At 45.7% G+C, this 17,903-nt stretch overlaps 4 non-coding genes across 4 annotated transcripts; 1 reads left to right on the top strand and 3 right to left on the bottom strand.

Annotated features, from left to right (window-relative positions):
- Positions 1-9,031: 9,031 nt before the first annotated feature.
- Positions 9,032-9,113, bottom strand: TRNAS-UGA. Its single transcript has one exon. It is a non-coding gene; the product is annotated as a tRNA-Ser (tRNA).
- Positions 9,114-10,654: 1,541 nt separating this feature from the next.
- TRNAT-AGU lies at positions 10,655-10,728 on the top strand. Its single transcript has one exon. It is a non-coding gene; the product is annotated as a tRNA-Thr (tRNA).
- A 1,720-nt stretch (positions 10,729-12,448) lies between these two features.
- Positions 12,449-12,530, bottom strand: TRNAS-UGA. The gene has a single exon. It is a non-coding gene; the product is annotated as a tRNA-Ser (tRNA).
- Positions 12,531-13,952: 1,422 nt separating this feature from the next.
- On the bottom strand, positions 13,953-14,034 carry TRNAS-CGA. The gene has a single exon. It is a non-coding gene; the product is annotated as a tRNA-Ser (tRNA).
- Positions 14,035-17,903: the final 3,869 nt, after the last annotated feature.

Raw genomic sequence — 17,903 nt, 5'->3', positions numbered from 1 at the left:
GGCCAGATGGAAGAGCCCGTGGCTGGATTGGTAAAGGGCAGGGAGCTCCAGTCCGACTCAGACGCCAGCAAGGTGGTGGTGGAGTACTGGTTTGGGCTGGTATCATCAAAGATGAGCTTGTGGGGCCTTTTCGGATTGAGGATGGAGTCAAGCTCAACTCCCAGTCCTACTGCCAGATTATGGAAGAGACCTTCTTCAAGCAGTGGTACAGGAAGAAGTCACCATCCTTCAAGAAAAACATGATTTTCATGCAGGACAATGCTCCATCACACGTGTCAAAGTACTCCACAGCGTGGCTGGCAAGAAAGGGTATTAAATAAAAAAAAGTAATGACATGGCCTCCTTGTTCACCTGATCTGAACCCCATTGAGAACCTGTGGTCCATCATCAAATGTGGGATTTACAAGGAGGGAAAACAGTACACCTCTCTGAACAGTGTCTGGGAGGCTGTGGTTGCTGCTGCACGCAATGTTGATGGTGAACAGATCAAAACACTGACAGAATCCATGGATGTCAGGCTTTTGAGTGTCCTTGCAAAGAAAGGTGGCTATATTGGTCACTGATTTGTTTTTGTTTTGTTTTTAAATGTCAGAAATGTGTATTTGTGAATGTTGAGATGTTATATTGGTTTCACTGTTAAAAATAAATCATTGAAATGGGTATCTATTTATTTTTTGGTTAAGTTGCCTAATAATTCTGCACAGTAATAGTAGTCACCTGCACACACAGATATCCCCCGAAAATAACTAACACTAAAAACAAACTAAAAACTACTTCCAAAAAAATTCAGCTTTGATATTAATGAGTTTTTGGGGTTCATTGAGAACATGGTTGTTGTTCAATAATAAAATGAATCCTCAAAAATACAACTTGCCTAATAATTATGCACTACCTGTATACTTCTAGCATCAATACCATATTATGGTTCTACAATCTGACAGGTGCGCTTTATATGTTGTCCATTTTTATATCTACATTTTATTGTTGAAATGTTATTAATCATTGTGCACATATTTACCTTCCTGAACGAGGCTCACAGGACCGCTGTCTTCCTCCTGCTCTTCTGCTTGAGAAGTTGGGGTGGTGGGGGGGGGAAGCTCCTCAGCTTGCTCCTCAACAGGAGCTGGGGTTGGGGAGTGGGAGGGCCCTGGCTGCTCCTCCTCATCCATCTCCTCCTCTGCCGCATCCTCCTCTGCCGCATCCTCCTCCTCCTCCTCATCGGCCTGGCGCCTTCTGCGCTTGGCGCGCACAGCTGGTATTGGAGCACCTATAATAACACAATGTTCATATATTATAAAAATGTTTTCTAATGACGTATGCAAATTCTGTGTACTCTGCTGTATTGTATATGAATACAAATTGATTTATATAGACAGTTAACCAATGGGACAATGTTATATTAAAGGGTCTTGTGGGCACTACAGGGGACTGAGCGTGAGCTGGGATGCCACCATGTTAAAATTAGCTGTTTTTGTCTCCTTTGTTTTGTTCAGACGATCTCATGTTAAAAAAAGGGCCTGATGGAGCACACGGGATTACTATAACAACCCCACGCCTAACACAGGAATTTAGTGGGAATCTATATATATAAAACTCAACGTGTGTGTGCATGTATGTATGTATGTATGTATGTATGTATGTTCCAGCATCACGTACAAACGGCTAAAGATATTTATATGAAACTTGGCACACAGGTTACTTATATGTCAGCCACAAACATAGGATAGGTGGTTTAAACCTTACCCACGCCCATTTGCCATGGTCTGGGTTTTTCTTTAAAGTCCCATGCAAAGCAATGGGAAAAGTATGTTCCCACATAACTTCTGTGTTCCTGTCTGCTGTCCCATGTCTTTTTTCAACAGTACTATGAATACCTTGGCTGGTGGTGATGTATGTTAGCACAACATGGCATCTTGGTTAACAACATCTGACCTTACATGAATTACATATGACCTTACATAACTGTCACCAAAGGAGCTGCGGTGGCTCCACGCGATTGCCACTGCGCTGACAAGTGATTCACCTCTGCAGCTAGGGGTTCGGATCCCGCTCTCGGCTACATGTGAATTGAGTTTGGTGGTCTCAGCCCCGCCCCCGGTGGGTGTGCTATGCGAGGTTGGGTTGGGAGGACCCCCTCACACCCGCCATTGCCAACCGGGGCATGGAGAAAGGTGGCAGATTGCCTCTGGGGGAGGCCTCCCAACTCCTGCAGGCTGGCTCCTCTCTCTTTCGAGTTCACGCACAAAATACACTTTTGAAAAAAAAAACATAACTGTCAACAATACCTGATCCATTTGGCGCCTCTTCAGGTCAGACCACTTCTTCACAATCGCCTTGTGGTCGTGTTGGCCGCCAAAGTCAGTGATTAGGGCGCTGACCACAGCCCTTTTCTCTGGCTGCCTGCGGAGCAGGTCGTATCCTGTTTCCAGGAACTTCTGCAAGATGAAGAACAAAGTATATTGTAATACTTCTGTTGACAGCCTTATGGATATATGACGTAAATGTATGCTATTCAACAATTGGAAGCATTCTCGCCTTATTAATCAATGACAGGGGTAACATGACAGATTTTATATCCTGCCATTTCGGTCGCCACCTTTTTTGCATAAATATAGCAGCCATTATCATTTGCATAATTATGAATATATTATTAACAACACAGGATACACGTATAGGGGAGATATGCGTTGCTAACTCTTTTCCCTGTCAGGAGCCTAACGCCCCGGGGGGTCAGAGACGGGACCTTTTCGGAGGACCACTGACGTATGTACCCGTCGCAGTTTTTTGTGATGTCACTCTTTAGGTGTGTGCACATTTTTCACTGCATCCGGGAGGAGTTTTTGGGTTGTGTTTTGCACGCTACAGGCTTTTCAACAGAAAAAAACCAGCTGGAGGCAGAATGGTTGCAAAACACTGCGGGTTTGTTACCTAACTCTGGGTTTCAAGACCAGTCCACCTCCAGCTGTTGCAAAACTACTACTCCCATCAGCCACGGTCTGTCAGTGCATGTTAAGAATTTTACTTTTGCTGCATCTAGGGTGCCACAGTTTAGAGACCCGTGCATAAAGGCCTGAAAAATGGGGGCCTGCAGAACTTACAATACTAGAAGTGCCAGCATTCCCAGGCATGATGGAAGTTGTAGTTCTGCAACATCTAAAGGGCAATATGTATTCGAACGTCCTTGGGCCTTGAGGACACTGAAGTCAGGACGTTCGCATACGTCCTATGTCCAAAAAAATGTTAAATTCATTATGCTAAATAACAAGGAAAAGTGCCTAAATACACATTTGCCAACCAGGGTGTCTGCAGCTGTCCAGGCATGCTGGGACTTGTAGTTTTGTAAAAGCAGGAGACACATTTTTTGTGAAATACTAATATCTGATCATATATACTAACTTTTAAACTAGACTAAAATGCAGTTGAAGATAATGAAATAACAGTGGTCAAAATACTTACACAAATCAGCAACTTTTCCTCAGATACAGTGAAATTACTTCCAACCATCTTGCTCTGCGATTGCGTTGCGATCATAAAGTTGGAAACTGGCAAGGGTCCAGGAAATGGTCGCGTGTTGTTCGCGTGTTGATTGCGCTGCTTGGACCGAGATGGGTCCATATGGCTTCGGCTGTATGGACCACAGTAACTCTTTTCCCTGTCAGGAGCCTAACGCCCCGGGGGGTAAGAGACGGGACCTTTTTGGAGGACCACTGACGTATGCAACCGTCGCAGTTTTTTGTGATGTCACTCTTTAGGTGTGTGCAAATTTTTCGTTCCACCGGGTGGAGTTTTTGGGTTGTGTTTTGCACGCCACAGGCTTTTCAACAGAAAAAAACCAGCTGGAGGCAGAATGGTTGCAAAACACTACGGGTTTGTTACCTAACTCCGGGTTTCAAGACCAGTCCACCTCTAGCTGTTGCAAAACTACTACTACCATCAGCCACGGTCTGTCAGTGCATGCTAAGAATTTTACTTTTGCTGCATCTAGGGTGCCACAGTTTAGAGACCCGTGCATAAAGGCCTGAAAAATGGGGGCCTGCAGAACTTACAATACTAGAAGTGCCAGCATTCCCAGGCATGCTGGAAGTTGTAGTTCTGCAACATCTAAAGGGCAATATGTATTCGAACGTCCTTGGGCCTTGAGGACACTGAAGTCAGGACGTTCGCATACGTCCTATGTCCAAAAAAATGTTAAATTCATTATGCTAAATAACAAGGAAAAGTGCCTAAATACACATTTGCCAACCAGGGTGTCTGCAGCTGTCCAGGCATGCTGGGACTTGTAGTTTTGTAAAAGCAGGAGACACATTTTTTGTGAAATACTAATATCTGATCATATATACTAACTTTTAAACTAGACTAAAATGCAGTTGAAGATGATGAAATAACAGTGGTCAAAATACTTACACAAATCAGCATCTTTTCCTCAGATTTAGTGAAATTGCTTCCAACCATGTTGCTGTGTGATTGCGCTGCGATCATAAGTTGGAAACTGGCAAGGCTCCAGGAAATGGTCGCGTGTTGTTCGCGCAATTGCGCATGCGCGATCGAAAAAATCGCAATCGCAATATGTTTTTTGGTTAAAATATCAGAAATATTCGATTTCAGAGTGCTGCTACAGCAGTTTTCGAAATATCTGCAATCAATTTCGCATTCGCATTTTGTGAAATTGCGTTAAAATATCTCGAATATTCGATTTCAGAGTGAGCCAATCAGAGCGCTCCTCCAGCATATCTCGAAATTGCGCAATAAATATCGCATTCGCATGTTGCGATATTTCGATAAAATATCAGGAATATTCTGAGCCAATCAGAGCGCTCCTCCAGCATATCTCGAAATTGCGCAATAAATATCGCATTCGCATGTTGCGATATTTCGATAAAATATCACGAATATTCTGAGCCAATCAGAGCGCTCCTCCAGCATATCTCGAAATTGCGCAATAAATATCGCATTCGCATGTTGCGATATTTCGATAAAATATTACGAATATTCTGAGCCAATCAGAGCGCTCCTCAGGCATATCTCGAAATTGCGCAATAAATATCGCATTCGCATGTTGCGATATTTCGATAAAATATCACTGATATTATGAGCCAATCAGAGCGCTCCTACCGCAGTTATAAAAAAATCGCAATTATTTTCGCATTCGCAATAGCGAAAAATCGCAATCAATTAATTTCGATAAAATATCACGAATATTCGAATTTAGCGAATATATCTCGAATATTCGAATATATATTCGAGATATATCGCGAAATCGAATATGGCATATTCTGCTCAACACTAGTGCAGAGGCGGGCAGCTAAAATCTTGGGATATTCACATTAAAAGCATGTCATTTTCGGACATATCAGGGACAGATCTAAAAAAAACACAGATTTTTACATACTGTCCCTGGTTTTACTGAGCCTGGCAACCCGGATGGGGCCCCCTAGTGGCATGGGGCCCTCGGGCAGTGCCCGAGTGACTCAATGGTCAGTCCGCCCCTGCTGGGGGGATATCTGGGGAGTAGAGGGGGTCAGAGTGCTGGGGGGGATATCTGGAGTGTAGAGGGGTCAGAGTGCTGGGGGGATATCTGGGGCGTAAAGGGGTCAGAGTGCTGGGGGGATATCTGGGATGTAGATGGGTGAGAGTGCTGGGGAGATATCTGGGGAGTAGAGAGGGTCAGAGTGCTGGGGGGGATATCTGGGGAGTAGAGGGGGTCAGAGTGCTGGGGGGGATATCTGGAGTGTAGAGGGGTCAGAGTGCTGGGGGGGATATCTGGAGTGTAGAGGGGTCAGAGTGCTGGGGGGGATATCTGGGGAGTAGAGGGGGTCAGAGTGCTGGGGGGGATATCTGGAGTGTAGAGGGGTCAGAGTGCTGGGGGGATATCTGGGGTGTAGAGGGGTCAGAGTGCTGGGGGGATATCTGGGGTGTAGAGGGGTCAGAGTGCTGGGGGGATATCTGGGGTGTAGAGGGGTCAGAGTGCTGGGGGGATATCTGGGGTGTAGAGGGGTCAGAGTGCTGGGGGGATATCTGGGGTGTAGAGGGGTCAGAGTGCTGGGGGGATATCTGGGGCGTAGAGGGGTCAGAGTGCTGGGGGGATATCTGGGGAGTAGAGGGGGTCAGAGTGCTGGGGGGATATCTGGGGTGTAGAGGGGTCAGGGTGCTGGGGGGATATCTGGGGCGTAAAGGGGTCAGAGTGCTGGGGAGCATCAATCTAGAAGCTTTGTCACTTTATGTATGTAGTATTTCCTGTACAGAATGATTGTTCATGTAGTTATTGTGGAGCTCCATCCGAAAGGGGAAGCTCTGCTTGTCTGCCTCCTACCTACTTGATGTCTGTTTACCTGCACTGTCTTCATTGTAGGGGCCCCAGAGCATTACTTTGCTTAAGGGGCCCATGATGCTATTTAGACGGCCCTGGTGCCTGCTGCCTGTAAGTTATGAAGTTATTCAGAATAGATGGGTTTTGAGTTTATTCCTGAAGGCCTGGTGATTCACCTCCAGTCGGATGCTGGTTGGTAGAGCGTTCCACAGTCTAGGTCCTTGGACTGCAAATCTTTGTTCTCCTTTGGACTTGTATCGGGCCTTGGGTATCTGGAGTAGTTTTTGGTTGGTGGATCGGAGAACGCGATGGGGGTTGTGACATTTTAATTTTTCACATAGATATTGGGGGGCACTTCCTTGAACACATTTGTGCGTCAGACAAAGTGTCTTAAATGTAATTCGGTCTTTTACTGGCAACCAGTTAAGGGATCTCAGGGAGGGCGGGATTGATTCCCAGGGTTTTTTCCCAGTCACAAGTCGTGCCGCCGTATTTTGAACGACTTGTAGACGAGCGATTAGGTAGTTTGGGAGTCCGATTTAAATGGCGTTTGCATAGTCGAGTCTGGAGTTGATTATTGTTCCCACCACAACTGCCGTGTTTTTATTCGGGATGAAGGGAATGAGTCTACATAGCAGGCGCAGCAGATGGTGCGATCCGCTGACTACTGAACTTATTTGTGCATCCATTGTCATGTGGGTGTCAAAAGTGACTCGAGACTTTTGACTTTGGTGCTAGGGGTGATGGTTTGTCCCAGAATGGGCGGCGGTGTCCATGTTGTTGCGGGGAGTCTCTTTCGGTTGGCGTGGAGCAGAAGAAGTTCTGTTTTTGAGCCATTGAGTTTAAGGTAACTCTCCGTCGTCCAGTTTTCTATCAAAGTAAGGCATTTCTCTAGTCCGAGATAATGATCCTTTTTGTTGCTGATGCGAAAATAGAGTTGGGTGTCATCCGCGTAGGAGTGGTAGAGTAACTTCTGGTTACTGATGATTTCAAAAAGAGGGCGGAGATAGATATTGAATAGTACGGGCGACAAGGGGGATTCCTGAGGGACTCCGCATGACACTGTGCGTTTTTCAGAAGTGAAAGGACCCAGTTTGACTATTTGTGATCGGTTTTCTAAGAAGGAGGAGAACCAGGGTAAATCCGAGTCTGCGACTCTAGCTACTTCAGCTAGGCGAGTCAGCAATAATTTGTGGTCTACAGTAAAAAAATGCTGCGCTTAGGTCCAACAGTACCAGAAGACAAGATTCTCCTTCGTCTGCTGCTTCGAGAGCGTCATCCCATATTTTAAGAAGTGCTGTTTCTTTTCCGTGACCAGGACGGAAACCCGATTGAAATGGATCGAGTAATTTGTGGGTGTCTAAATGATAAAAGAGGGTCTGCACTGGGGAAGGGGGTGATGGGGCACAGTAGCAGCAATTGGTGGGGCACAGTGGCAGCAATTGGTGGGGCACAGTGGCAGCAATTGATGGGCACAGTAGCGTCAATTGATGGGTACAGTAGCTGCGCTTGCTGGGCTCAGTGGCTGCAACTGAGTTTTTTTTCAGTTTGTTTGCACCCCTCAAAAATTATGACCACCAACCGCCACTGGTATTCAGGTTTAAAGGGATGAGGTGGCAACCCTAGACTACCCGTACAAGTGTCTTGTTGATAATGAATATTGGGATGCAGTTTGAACTCTGTGGTTGAACTCTGCACTGAGTGGGGTCTGCACTAGGGAAGGGGGTGTCTGCATTAGAGAAGGGGGTGTCTACACTAAGGGGGGTCTGCACTGAGGAAGGGGGGTGTCTGCACTGAGGGGGTCTGCACTGGGGAAGGAGGATGTCTGCACTAAGAGGGGGTCTGCACTAAGGGGGGTCTGCACTAGGGAAGGAGGTGTCTGCACTGAGTGGGGTATGCACTGGGGAAGGAGGGTGTCTGCACTAAGAGGGGGTCTGCTCTAAGGGGGGTCTGCACTAGGGAAGGAGGTGTATGCACTGAGTGGGGTATGCACTGGGAAAGGGGGTGGCTGCACTAAGAGGGTGTCTGCACTGGGAAAGGGGGATGTCTACACTGAGGTGGTCTGCACTGGGGAAGGGGGTGTCTGCAATAAGAGAGGGTCTGCACTGGGGAAGGGGAGTATCTGCACTGAGGGGGGAGGGATCTATACTGATAGAAGGTGTCTGCACTAAAGTTTGTCTGTACTGATGGAGGGGGAGTCTATACTGAGGGAGGGAGGTCTGTACTTAGTGGGGGGTCTATACTGAGAGAGGGAGGTCTGTACTGAGGAGGGACTACAGTTGATGGAGGGGGGTGACACCAATTTTTTCCGCACCAGGTGACACCAACCCTAGTGACGCCACTGCTCTCTGGATCTCCCTGTTTCTCCAAAGTGTTTCATACTAAGGATGGAGGTATTCCTTCACCATTGCTCAGAGGAAAGTTTACAGGAAACTTTCACAACAGAGTATGTAGAGGTTCCTGTAGATATTCAAATTGTGTTTCCATTCTCATTTACATCTGATTGCAACCTGTTGTTTGCCATCTTCAACCCTTGAGACAGGGTGGGTCTACCTGTTAATATCCGTGTTTAAATCCATTGTTTGCCAAGGTTCTCAAGCATATCATTTTGTAAAGTGACATATTTTACAGTTTTTATGTAAGGTTGAATAGTATAACAAGTAATTGGAAAATAGAACACAATTTAAAAAAAGTTTAAATAAAATGTCAAAGTAAAAAATAATCCGCTGTGAGCAGGATTTGAACCTGCGCGGGGAGACCCCATTGGATTTCAAGTCCAACGCCTTAACCACTCGGCCATCACAGCTTGATAAGAGTTGTTTTAGAAGAGTTGCACTCACATAGCTCATACCGCCATCTAAATTGCTGTAGTTTTATTAAAGCGGGAGTTCACCCGAAAAAAGATTAGATTCATGCTCATTTTGTCAAGGGGAATCGGGTAGGTTTTTTTTAAAAACGAAGCAGTACTTACCGTTTTAGAGAGCGATCTTCTCCTCCGCTTCTGGGTATGGTCTTCGGGACTGGGCGTTCCTATTTGATTGACAGGCTTCCGACGGTCGTATACATCGTGTCACGAGTAGCCGAAAGAAGCCGAACGTCGGTGCAGCTCTATACGGCGCCTGCGCACCGACGTTCGGCTACTTTCGGAAAATCGTGACACGATAGATGCGAACGTCGGAAGCCTGTCGGAAGACTGTTAATCAAATAGGAACGCCCAGTCCCGCAGCCCATCCCCGGACGCGGCGAAGAAGATCGCTCTCTAAAACAGTAAGCACTGCTTCATTTTTAAAAAAACTACCCGATTTCCCCTTGACATGATGAGCATGAATCTAATGTTAAAAATGAACATTTCCGGGTGAACCTCCACTTTAAATAGACAAAATATAATTGGATATAATTGAATGTTAATATTTATAGGTAAAGTTTTCAATTCAGGTCTCTAGCTATGACTGCGTATCAAGGCCTTTCTAATAGTGGGCCCTGGAAGGTGCCTCAATTTGAAAACCCTGTTAGATGGTGGCAAGATATAGCTATGGTAGCGTATCAAGGCCTTTCTCATAGTGAGCCCTGGATGTTGCCTCAAGATACAAACCCAAAATATAGCTATGACGGCATATCAAGGCCTTTCTCATAGTGGGCCCTGGATGGTGCCTCAAGTTACAAACCCAAGATATAGCTATGACGGCATATCAATATCGTTCTCACAGTGAGCACTGGATGGTGCCTCAAGTTACAAACCCAAGATATAGCTATGACGGTACATCAAGGCCTTTCTCATAGTGGGCCCTGGGTGGTGCCTCAAGTTGCAAACCCAAGATATAGCTATGACGGCATATCAAGGTCTTTCTCATAGTGAGCCCTGGGTGGTGCCTCAAGTTGCAAACCCTGTTAGACGGCAAGATATAGTAAAACCAGCAAATAGGCATAACTTTGGGCTTCAGGTCATGGAAAAGGCCAGGAAGATACATTTTTGTGAGATTTTGAAGAAGATTATTGGTAGCTCGCTGGCTGAAATTTGTCACGTTTCCATTAATTATATATTTTTGTTCATATAAAAAAAAATCCACTGGTGATCAAATATCACCAAAAGAAATGTGAGAAAAAAATTATATAAATTTTGTTTATGCACAGTGTTGTATGAACGCTCAGGGCTAAATTGCACAAAAGGGCCTGGTCATGAAGGGGGTAAAATCTTTCAGAGCTGAGGTTGGTATACTGTAGCTCTTAAAAAAAATTCTCACCAGTTTCCTAGTATTGTCTCAGTGCTATTGTCACAGAGAAACAGCTTTTCTTTCAGTATTCAGAGATATTGTCCACAATCCAGCTGCAACATGGACTCAACACCAAGGTGCTGTGGCTTAGTTGGTTAAAGCGCCTGTCTAGTAAACAGGAGATCCTGAGTTCGAATCTCAGCAGTGCCTTGATTTTCTTCTCTCAGTTAGTCTTCTTGTTAGAAACATGCAGAAATTAGGCCATTGTAATTCAATACTTGCTTTAACCATAGACTTTAGACTATATTACCAAACTTATTAGGACGCCTGCCTTTACACATGAATTTTAATGGCATCCCAGTCTTAGTCCATAGGGTTCAATATTGAGTTGGCCCACCTTGAACAGCTGCTTCAAATCTTCTGGGAGGCTGTCCACAGTTTAGGGGTGTGTCTATAGCAGGGGTAGGCAACCTAGGGCCACCCAGCTGTTGTGGAACTGCATCTCCCATGAAGTATTGCAATGCTTGAAAGTTAAAAAACATCTACCGTATTTATCGGCGTATACCGCACACTTTTTTGCCCTGAAAATCAGGGCAAAATCGTGGGTGCGCGATATACGCCGATACCCGCTTTCCCGGCATATACCGAGCGCAGCACACTCGTGTATAGTCGGGCAGTCTCGGCTCCTCTCGCGCTCACGTCCTGGACGTACAGGACGTGAGCGCGAGAGTAGCCGAGCCTGCCTGACTACACACGAGTGTACTGCGCTCGGTATATGCCGGCGCAGTATTCAAACTCGGCGCGGGAAAGCGCTAAACGAGCGGGGAGGACGCCGCAGAAGGACGCCGGACCCGACGAAGAGGACACCCGAAGCCGTAGACGGACGACGGACCCGACGAGGCCGCCGATGGACGCTGCGCAAGACACCAAAACTGTAAGTACAAAAATCTTTTTTCCACAGGAATTTCGGGGCAACTTTAGGGGTGCGCGCTATACGCAGGAGCGCGCTATACCCCAATAAATACGGTATATACCATTACATGCAGCATACTTCCGACAGCTACAGTATGCTGGTATTTTTTTTTCCGCTGTACATACCGTCTTATAGTTCTTTTTCTTTTCTCACTCCCGCGGGGAATAGGCGTTCCTATGAAGAGGCGTAGATGATTGACGTGCGGATAAGGCGCGTCACGCGTTCTGAAAATAGCCGGACTGAGACTCGGCTCTATACGGAGCTTTTTTTACGCTGTACATACCTTATAATCTATCTTTTCATTCCGGCTTCCGGGGACTTCTCCCCGCGGGAGTAGGCGTTTCCAAGCTGAGGAGGCATGTCATCTGGGAGGTCGTCCAGATGATTGACGTCTTTTCAGCAAAAGCTCCCCCTGGCAGATAAGGCCCCGCCCCCGTAATGCGTAGGCGCGTCAGAGTCACAGGGTTTCCGAAAGAAGCCGAACATGCAGATCTGCTAGTGGGCTCTATACGGCTATATCCCCCCTCCACCAAATTTGGACCAGAGCACAAAGCAAGGTCCACAAACACATGAGCGAGTTTGGGGTGGAGGAACTTGACTGGCCTGACCTCAATCCAATAGGACACCTTCTGGATAAATTAGAGCGGAGACTGCGAGCCAGGCCTTCTTATCCAACATCAGTGCCTGACCTCACAAATGCACTTCTGGAAGAATGGTCAAACATTCCCATAGACACACTCCTAAACCTTGTGGACAGTCTTCCCAGAAGAGTTGAACTGTTATAGCTGTAAAAGATGGGCCAACGCAATATTGAACCATACGGACTAAGACTGGGATGCTATTAAAGTTCATGTGATTGTAGTAAAGGCAGGTGTCCCAATACTATTGGTAATATAGGTTATACTCCTATATACAAACATATAATTCTACGACTTCATCCTAATTTAAAAGTTTAAACGCTGTGAGCAGGATTTGAACCTGCGCGGGGAGACCCCATTGGATTTCAAGTCCAACGCCTTAACCACTCGGCCATCACAGCTTGGTGGGTGGCCCATTTTAAAGAGTTGTACATACACAGTTCACAACACCATCTGAATTGCTTTGGTTGATCCATTAAAGAGGAAGTGAATCCGTTTTTGTTTTTCCTGCAAAAAAAAACCCTGCAAGAGAAAGGCATAGCATAGCATACTAGCTCATTATGTGGCACTTACCTGAGATCGAAACCCCTGAAGCGCTCCTCCTTCCCCTCCGCCGCCGCTGTCATGTTGCCTACGAGTCTCTTCTGTGTATCGCCGTCCACCGGCACGATCCCGCGGGACGACATAATCCCGGCACTATCCCATTCAAGACCCGGCCCGCTCAGTGCACCTGCGCCGTTGTCTATGGCGCGCATGTGCTGCAGACATCGGTGCAGTCTTTTGCGCAAATATCTCCTTAACCACTTGCTTACTGGGCACATATACCCCCTTCCTGCCCAGGCCAAATATTAGCTTTCAGCACTGTCACGCTTTGAATAACAATTGCACGGTCGTGCGACGTGGCTCCCAAACAAAATTGACGTCCGATTTTTTTCTTACAAATTTTTGTAAGCTTTATTTTGGTGGTACTTGATCATCTCTGCGGTTTTTATTTTTTGCGCTGTAAACAAAAATAGAGCGACAATTTTGAAAAAAAACACAATATTTTTTACTTTTTGCTATAATAAATATCCAATTTTTTTTCTCAGTTTAGGTCGATACGTATTCTTCTACATATTTTTGGTTTAAAAAAATCGCAATACGCATTTATCAACTGGTTTGCACAAACGTTATAGCGCCTACAAAATAAGGGATAGAATTATGACATTTTTTTATTTTTTTTTTACTAGTAATGGCGGCGATCTGCATTTTTTGTCAGGACTGCGATATTACGGTGGACACATTGGACAGTTTTGACACATTTTTGGGACCATTCACATTTATACAGCGAACAGTGCTATAAATATGCACTGATTACTGTATAAATGTGACTGGCAGGGAAGGGGTTAACACTAGGGGGCAAGGAAGGGGTTAAATGTATTCCCCGGAAGTGATTCTGTGGGGGAGAGGGGACCGTTGGTTGTCCCTATGTACAAGGGACACACCATCGGTCTCCTCTCCTCTCCTCTCCCTGACAGGATGTGGATCTCTATGTTTACCCACAGAGATCCACATCCCTGGCCCTGCATCTGCACCTGTGTGACGTGGCGGGCCTTTCTCATTGTGGGTCCTGGATGGTGCCTCAAGTTACAAACCCTGTTAGATGGTGGCATATCTATTGGCTTCCGTTTATGGAATAGGCCAGGAAGATCGATTTTTGTGAGATATTGAAGATTATTGGTAGGTCGCATTTCCATCATATGGGAAATTGTTGATGCTTGCGATGCTTTGAAGTTTGTAGATTAACGTTCCCCTGCATGGTGCCCCTCATTTAAAAACGCAAACGCTGTGAACAGGATTTGAACCTGTGCGGGGAGACCCCATTGGATTTCGAGTCCAACGCTTTAACCACTCAGCCATCACAGCCCCTACTGTTAGGCCTACCTACTTTTTTTTTTTTTTGGTTTTTCCCTTTACATGCATACCAGATTCGAAGGATCTTTTTTTTTTTTATGAAGGCAGCCATTGTGGGTCTTGTAGAAAAATAGCTTAAAGCGGTTCTCCACCCTAAAGTGGAGTCCCGCTGATCGGAACCCTCCCCCCCTCCGGTGTCACATTTGACACCTTTCAGGGGGGAGGGGGGTGCAGATACCTGTCTAAAGACAGGTATTTGCACCCACTTCCGGCCCGGCATTCACGGGCAAAAGACGGGCATTCCGTCACATCCCGTCGCCCCCCCCGTTGTGTGCTGGGAACACTCGGCTCCCAGCACACAGCGGGAGCCAATCGGCGGGCGCGGCGCGACTCGCGCATGCGCCGTAGGGAACCGGGCAGTGAAGCCGTAGCGCTTCACTTCCTGGTTCCCTCAGCGTGGATGGCGGGGGGAGCAGCAGAGAGACGAGCGATCTCTCGTCCTCTGCTGCGATCGGCGCTGGACTCCAGGACAGGTAAGTGTCCTAATATTAAAAGTCAGCAGCTGCAGTATTTGTAGCTGCTGGCTTTTAATATTATTTTCCCGTGGCACATCCGCTTTAAGAGCATTCGACCATGACAGTTAATAGGCTAAGAACATTTGACCAGCAGGGGACAGCATATTTTGGGTGATGCCTCTTGCTCCCCCCCCCCCCCACCAGATTTTGAATGGTCTGGTATGAAATTTAGGGGCCCAATGCTGATTTTGTTTATGGGGTCCACTTTAACCACTTGCCGACCAGCACACGCACATTTACGTCTACACAATGTCACAAGCTGGCAAATGGGCATACCTGTACGTCCCTTTAAATTTGCCGCCGAGCAGGCGTGTGGGCACCGCCGCCTCGTGAGTGCCCTCGCGGTTCCCCGGGAACTCGATGTTCCCGGGCAGGGCACGATTGCGGTCGGCAAAGTAAGAACGGGGGATGCCTTTGTAAACAAGGCATTCCCCTTTCTGACTAGTGACAGGTTAGGGATCTACTGCTCCCTGTGATCGGGAACAATGATCGCTAATGTGTCACTGCTAGCTCCTCCCCTTAACCGTTAGAATCACTCCCTAGGACACACTTAACCCCTTCAGTGCCCCTTAGTGGTTAACCCCTTCACTGCCAGTGTCATTTTTACAGTAATCAGTGCATTTTTATAGCACTGATCACTGTGAAAATGACAATGGTCCCAAAAATGTGTCAAACGCGTCCGATGTGTCCGCCATAATGTCGCAGTCATGATAAAAAATCTCAGATCGCCGCCATTACTAGGAAAAATAAATAAATAATAAAAATGCCATAAAACTATCCCCTATTTGGTAGATGCTATAACTTTTGCACAAACCAATCAATGTACGTTTCTTTTACGAAAGATATGTAGAAGAATATATATCGCCTTAACTGAGAAAAAAATTTGCTTTTTTTAAAAAAAAATTGGGGATATTTATTATAGCAAAAAGTACAAAATATATTTTTTTTTCAAAATTGTCACTCTATTTTTGTTTATAGCGCAAAAAAATTAAGACCACAGAGTTGATCAAATACCACCAAAAGAAAGCAGTATTTGTGGGGAAAAAAGGACGTAAATTTTGTTTGGGTGCCACATCGCACGACCACGCAATTGTCAGTTAAAGCGACGCAGTGCCAAAACGCAAAAAGTGGCCCAGTCATTTGACAGCCAAATTGTCCAGGGCTGAAGTGGTTAAAATCCATACCAGACCTAAAGGGCCTGGAATAAATTTTGAGGGGACTTCACTATTTTTTTACACTTTTCCTGCAGTTGTGGTGGGTGCTGGCTCCCTATCAACCAGGAGGAACTTGACACATTAGACCGCTTTCACACTGAGGAATTTCTTCAGGCAGTACAGCGCTAAAAATAGCGCTGCTATACCGCCTGAAAAACTCCTGCCCAGCCATCTCGGGCTTTCACACTGAGGCGATGCGCTGGCAGGAGAGAAAAAAATCTCCTGCTAGCAGCATCTTTGGAGCGGTGAGAGGAGCGGTATGTATACCGCTCCTTCACCGCTCCTTCCTATTTAAAACAATGGGAAACCGCGGCAATACCCCCCGCAATGCGCCTCTGCAGAGCCGCATTGCGGGCGGTATTAACCCTTTATTGGCTGCTAGTGGGGGTTAATACCGCACCGCTAGCGGCCGAATCCCGCGGCAAATCCGACAGTATAGCGCGGCGATATACCGCCACCGCGGCTCCCGCCCCAGTGTGAAAGGGGCCTTAAGGAGTGGTAATAATACAACTGCTTAATGTGTTGCTTCACACTGCAGCTGGAAGTTCATGCAGTCAATTCAATTGGCCATTTTCACAAGGTTCTCCTTAAAGGCAGAAGTCTCCATCACATTATTTCTCCTGCTGGTCAAATGTTTTTAGTAGGGATGCACCAGTACCGATACCGATATCGGTGTCAATACTAAGTATTTGGATGAGTATCGGTACTTGTGCAAATGCTCCGATACCTGAAACCGATTCTTTCAGGCTCGGTTCTTTCAGCTGACAGTAGGATACCCCCACTGACAGATGACATGTAACAAAAAAGCCGACAATTATCAGTTGTTACTGCATCTTTAAAGCGGTAGTTCCCCCTCAAAAAAAAATGTAACATTAGATTGAGGCTCATTTTGTCTAGGGGAATCGGGTGTTTTTTTAAAAACGAAGCAGTACTTACCGTTTTAGAGAGCGATCTTCTCCGCCGCTTCCGGGTATGGTCTTCGGCACTGGGCGTTCCTTCTTGATTGACAGGCTTCCGACGGTCGCATCTATCGCGTCACGATTTTCCGAAAGTAGCCGAACGTCGGTGCGCAGGTGCCGTATAGAGCCGCGCCGATGTTCGGCTTTTTTCGGCTACTCGTGACGCGATGGATGCGACCGTCGGAAGCCTGTCGGAAGCCTGTCAATCAAAATAGGAACGCCCAGTCCCGAAGACCCATACCCGGAAGCGGCAGAGAAGATCGCTCTCTACAACGGTAAGTACAGCTTCGATTTTAAAACAACTAGCCGATTCCCCTAGACAAAATGAGCCTCAATCTAAGGGTAAAAAAATGTTTATGGGTGAACTCCCGCTTTAACCACCAATGTCAGCTGTCTGTAGGGTTCCCCTGTTGACAGCTAAAGTCTAAACAAAGTCCTGACAATTGGAGCTGTCAAAAAAAAAAGCAGAAGGGCAATGTTTATCAACAACATTGCTCAGCCACTAAAACAGAAAGATAAAAAGAAACATTGCTTCTTTTTATATCTTTCTATTTATTCATCTACAGATCAAAGAGATGAACTTCGATCTGCAGATGTTCCTGTTTAACGCCTTATTTTAATTTACTCTAATCAACCTTAATTAACTTCTTATTCTCCTTTTTCTTTTAATTATTATTTTCCTGCTATTTCAAAAAAAAAAAATTTAATTACAACTTTTTTTGTTTGCTTTGTTTGTTAATATTTTTACACCTTTAACATGTATTTACACCCTTCACATTAAAAAAAGGTGGAAAATTAAAAAATATATATTTATTTCATTCGTAAATAACTTTTTAATGCTTTGTACTATTGTTGGCAGCTGAAGTGTAATCAAAACAGTTGAGGTTGATATCAGTAACTAGGCGGTAAAAAAGTATCAGTACTCATACTATTAAAAAAATGGTATCGGTGCATTACTAGTTCATGGTTAAATGTTCTTAAGCAATTTTTCTCTTTGGATCTAGTTTCTAATGTTAGGGGTTGGTACATTCACCTGGCCAAAGAAGAGAGGGAGAGAAGGAAAGAGAGGCAGCTTCTGGTGATAGAGGAAATGTGTTATTTTTAACGTCCTGGACATACTCTACAAAATAAGA

This window comes from Rana temporaria, chromosome 3 (genome assembly GCF_905171775.1).
Source record: "Rana temporaria chromosome 3, aRanTem1.1, whole genome shotgun sequence".
Classification (NCBI taxonomy): domain Eukaryota; kingdom Metazoa; phylum Chordata; class Amphibia; order Anura; family Ranidae; genus Rana; species Rana temporaria.
Note: the sequence above shows the minus strand (reverse complement) of the source record. Positions and strands in the feature narration are given on the sequence as shown.